General features: G+C 44.3%; 1 protein-coding gene across 1 annotated transcript in view; it reads right to left on the bottom strand.

Moving 5' to 3' along the window:
• Window positions 1-589, bottom strand: part of LOC139757521 (uncharacterized) — an 85,299-nt gene extending 84,710 nt beyond the window's left edge. The window contains exon 1 of the mRNA XM_071678045.1: window positions 519-589. The gene's annotated coding sequence lies outside the window, so the exon portion shown is untranslated. The remainder of the gene's footprint in view (window positions 1-518) is intronic.
• Window positions 590-5,000: the final 4,411 nt, after the last annotated feature.

The raw sequence follows: 5,000 nt of genomic DNA, 5'->3' as shown, positions 1-5,000 counted from the left end.
AGAGAGAACGGGAATTTTCTATATTTCACCATTCACAACCATTATTCTAATCTTCATTCACAACCATTATTCTAATCTTCATTCACTACCATTATTCTAATTTCATTCACAACCATTATTCTAATTTCATTCACAACCATTATTCTAATTTCATTCACAACCATTATTCTAATCTTCATTCACAACCATTATTCTAATTTCATGTCCACAAATTCCTTGTAATTAGGATGATTAACACAATAATAAGGCAGGAAAACAACCAAATATAAATACATCCAGCAGACTGCTGTGGTGGAACATATACACAACTATTTCATATAATAACTAATAACTTTACTTATAACATTTATGAAGAACACATTCGTTATTCAAATCCTTTCTTGGCCAATGATCTTTAATCAATTAATATTAATTACCACAAACTGGTTACTAGTATGGAAAAAAAAGAAAAATATAAATGTGAGCGAAACGTGAAAAATTATTAAGGAAATTCTTATCTAAGTTTTCGTTATACTTACATGACGCTTAAGCTGTGACGATGGCTGCCCTCCACAGCTTAAGTTTAAAGCTTCGTCAGCTGTCTGTCTGTCTGTCTGTCTGGCTCAACCTGAAATAATCATGGGAAAAAAATGGACATAAACAAGTGGCTTAAACTTGTTTATATTTACTAATTGTTTACAATCTTTAGCACTTACTTACATATGTCTAAGCTTGTGCACAAACCTCATTATTTCTTTAGAAACTTTAGTTATTGTTTAGAAATCACACGTTTTTTGATTCCTTAAGACGTGGACTTTAATACATGTTTATATATTGCAAAACTGAAAAAATTACAACTTGTTTAGAAACTTTAAACCCTTGTTATAAAATGTAATACATGTTCAGAAAATATTCTTAAGTAAACTTAAATTTCATTTGTAAAGTTCACACATTTAGAACACTTAATACTAGTTCAGATGGCTTAATACTTGTTTAGAACATTCAACATTTGTTTAGAAAACATAATATTTGTTTGAAAAGTTTAAATATTTGTTTAAAAAGTTTATTTCTCTAAAAATCAATACCAGTTCACAGAATGTAATACTTATTTAGAACACTTAATACTTTAGAAAAGTTAATACATGTTTTGAAAGTTCAATACTTATCTACACTACTTAATATTTGTTTTAAATAACTTTATAACAAATACGATTTGTGACAAGAGTTTATTCCTTCTCTTGTGAGAAAGATAACATTGGAACTCTTCCTGTAACACTGTAACGCTGCTCTGCTGTACTACTTCATGTACTCTATGTACTCCTCTCTGGCCACGTTACTGTACTATGAACAACGTACAGGACTTAGCTATATAATTTCTGAACACACTCCCTCTCTATCATACACACACACACACACACACACACATATATATATATATATATATATATATATATATATATATATATATATATATATATATATATATATATATATATATAAGGAGTATATGTACGGTTTCCCAGACATGGATGTAACCAACCAACAATGACGCAAGTAGCAGAGAGACATGTAGCGGGCAAACGCGTAAAGTACGCAGGTTTACGCCTGGCGTCGTAATGGCCTGTCCATTCTCGTGTGGCAAGAGATGATGCATCATGACCAGCAATATTGAGGGCACTTGTGAAATGGCGGACGCTACCGGGTTGAATTCAAAGACATTATCTCTCCTTAATCAGGTCCTTATCTACGTCATAAGGAGCAGGTTATCAGCATGAATATATAGCGTATCTTACATATATTTCTTAGATTATAAGCGATATATATAAATATACATCTTGTCTGAGTATTTGAGTGGGTGGCTTTGAGTGGGTCGTAGCCGGAGCCACGCGGAGGGATCGGGACGCGGGCCCGGGAGGGAGGGGGGGGAGGGGGTGGGGTTTCCAAGCCTTAATTATGATGAAGCGAAGCTGACTCCTGATTGGCGGCTGCTGGCTACGAAAATATGTCCAGTCCTCTCTCTCTCTCTCTCTCTCTGCATACCATCCTACGATTTATATACATACATAGAGAAGGCATATATATATATATATATATATATATATATATATATATATATATATATATATATATATATATATGTATATAATATCTCGTTTAAGATTAATAATATACGTTGAATTTCGTTAACGGCTGAGGGGGGGCGGGGGATTAATGGCGGCAAGGCGCGCGAAAAAAAAAAAATATTACAAATGTGAAGTGTCTTGAAATGAAACGTAGAGGAATGGGTTATTAATAGGAAGGGGGGGGGGGGCACCCAACGGGTTTAACCTCGGGGTAAGACAGTGACAAGCGACCCTAACTAACCCCCCAACTCTATCTATCTATCTATCAAGGGCGATGGAATGGGGAGGCAGGGAGGGGGGATGGGGGTTGGTCACTGGGAGGGGCGGGGGGGGGGGGGGGGGCAGCGGATGACGCCTCCTGCAAAATTGAATGGTGGAAGATGTGGTCGTCCTCCTGGGGAGGGGATGAAGGGAGGGAGTGGGGAGGGGGGAAAAAAGTGTGTGTGGGGGGGAGGGGGAAGGTGATAGACAGGGCGGGCAAGGAGTGGCTGGAGGGGGGGGAGGGAGGGGGGGGCGGGCGGAGGCGAAGAAGAGGAATTGAGATTGATGTATCTCTTGTGGGGGGGGGGAAGGGGGAGGAGGGGGGAAGGGGGAGGAGGGGGGGAAGAGAGGGAGGGGGGGGAGGGGAGGGAGGGGGGGAGGGGAGGGGTATTTTTTTTGACCGGCTGGTTAATTAAAGGCTTCGAACACGACGCTAACGACCTCCCGAGCACGACCTCCCCACGTGCGTGCGTGCGTCGGTACGACCCCCCCCCACCCCCTCCTTCCGAGCAGGAAGGAATGGCCACTAAGGAAGACTACCCTCCCCCCCTCCCCCCTTCAGCACGACGTAACGACCCCCCTCCTCGGCATCTGATATATATATATATATATATATATATATATATATATATATATATATATATTAACCTGTAACTTCTTTCGTACAGCTACGCTTTCCAGTATAGGGTAGTTCACCACACGTTTTCTATGACTAAAATACTTTCTCTTCAAGAGGTTAATCCCTCTCCTCCTTCCTCATCTCTTCCCCTCCTTTATTACAACGCACTCCACTAATCCCACAACATTACCATTGTCCCCCCCCCCCCCACACTTGTGCTCAACTTACGTGTTGTGTCCACAAACGACCAGTTCTCCCACAGTGGCATAACGCAGTCTCCCCGCTCTTGCATACTTTGATGCATCCATTCTCTTTCCATTCCTCATTTCCTCATCTTTCTCTCAATCTATCGCCTCGAACGAATAGATGAATACCTCCCCCCCCTCCCCCACACCTCCCCACCCGCTGGGTTTTTAATGGGCCATAACAATCCATCATGAATGTAATCATGAAGGGGGTCGTTCCGTCTGCCTTCGCTACGTTTTCTACATCTTTCTTCTATGTCAGTCGGCACCACACGTGATTACATCTACACGATCTAGTGATCTATTTATTATTGTGTCTTCCTTCTCTCCTCTCTACCAGGAGTTGTCTTACCTATACCAATAGATAACACATTCCAATTTCCTTAAATAGAAACAGGAAATGTCAACTACAAACACTAACCCATTATAAATGTAATTTAATGGTCCATTAACACTAGCCTACCAGAACCATCATGCAAACATAATGTAAATAAACATATGATCATATAACCTGACTCACCCACATGATAACATACATCACATTCACCCACACTAAGATGAATGACTTAACATTTCCACCCACCACTTACGTAAAGTAGCAAGGAAACATTGAAGATTTAAGTATAAGTGACATTTGGACCGGACTTTGCTACACTTACACGCCAGCTGGTCTGTGTATGTGTGTGTATATATATATGTGTATGTGTGTGTGTGTGTGTGTGTGTGTGTATGTATGTATGTATGTATGTATATATGTATGTGTGTGTGTGTGTGTGTGTGTGTGTGTGTGTAAATGAAGCCATTGTTCTCCGCTTCCTCACGCTAAAGCTGGGGGGGGGGGAGGCAATTAAGCGTGAGGCCAGCTTATCTTGGCCATCTACTCCTCCTCGCAATGACCACTACGCAAATCTACATATTGCTCAAGAGGTAGATTGGGGGGGCGGGGGGGGGGGGGTAGATACTATATACACACCCCTCACGTGGGGGGGAGGGGGCCCTAACTGGCCTCCCTTGGCCCTGTAATTTGTCACTGATAACGATCGTAACACCGAACTGCCTCGTTTGACGGTCGTGACCAGATCGCCCCGCGGTGATGGAAGGGGAGCGGGAGAACACGGTGGGAGGGCCTCTCCCATGGCCCTGGGTGTGTGTGTGTGTGTGTGTGTGTGTGTGTGTGTGTGTGTCCCATACACGTGCTCGTGTGTGTGTGGGGTGGAGGGGAGATGTGTTTACTGTGGGAGGTGGGACGTCACTGAATGTGGGAGGGGGGGCTGGCTAACAAGAGGGGGGGGGGGACCGTGGGCTTGGACAACGTGGGAGGGAGGGGAGAGGGGGGTGGATGTTGCTGGAACTGACGACATGGGAGGGTGTGGCGGGGTGGGGGCAGGGGGGGAGGCAACGTGGGAGGAAGTGTGGAGAATCTGTGGTTATCTCCCCACGTGATGGGGGTGGGGGTGGGGTGGGGGGGCAGAGGGAGGAATGCTGGGAGATTAGGCCACGTGGTGGGGGTGGGAGGCCACTGTGGGAGAGACCCTTGGGACGAGGTTTGGGACGCGATGGGAACGTGGGACTGGAGGAGGAGGAGGGGTGGGACCTGCGTTACGTATGGGAGGATCGGACCCAAGTAGGTGGGGCTTGATGGAATGTGGGAGGGGGCGCTGAGAAGGGGAGGGCAGAGGGGGAAGGGGTGAATGTAGGGAGGGGAGCAGTGTGGGGGGAAGGGTCATCATGTCGGGGGAAATTCAGGGGAGGTGGAGCCTGACGGAAAATGGT

The sequence above is a fragment of the Panulirus ornatus genome, chromosome 27 (genome assembly GCF_036320965.1).
Source record: "Panulirus ornatus isolate Po-2019 chromosome 27, ASM3632096v1, whole genome shotgun sequence".
Taxonomy (NCBI): Eukaryota; Metazoa; Arthropoda; class Malacostraca; order Decapoda; family Palinuridae; genus Panulirus; species Panulirus ornatus.
The sequence above is the reverse complement of the archived record's forward strand: the minus strand, read 5'-3'. Positions and strand labels throughout refer to the sequence as shown.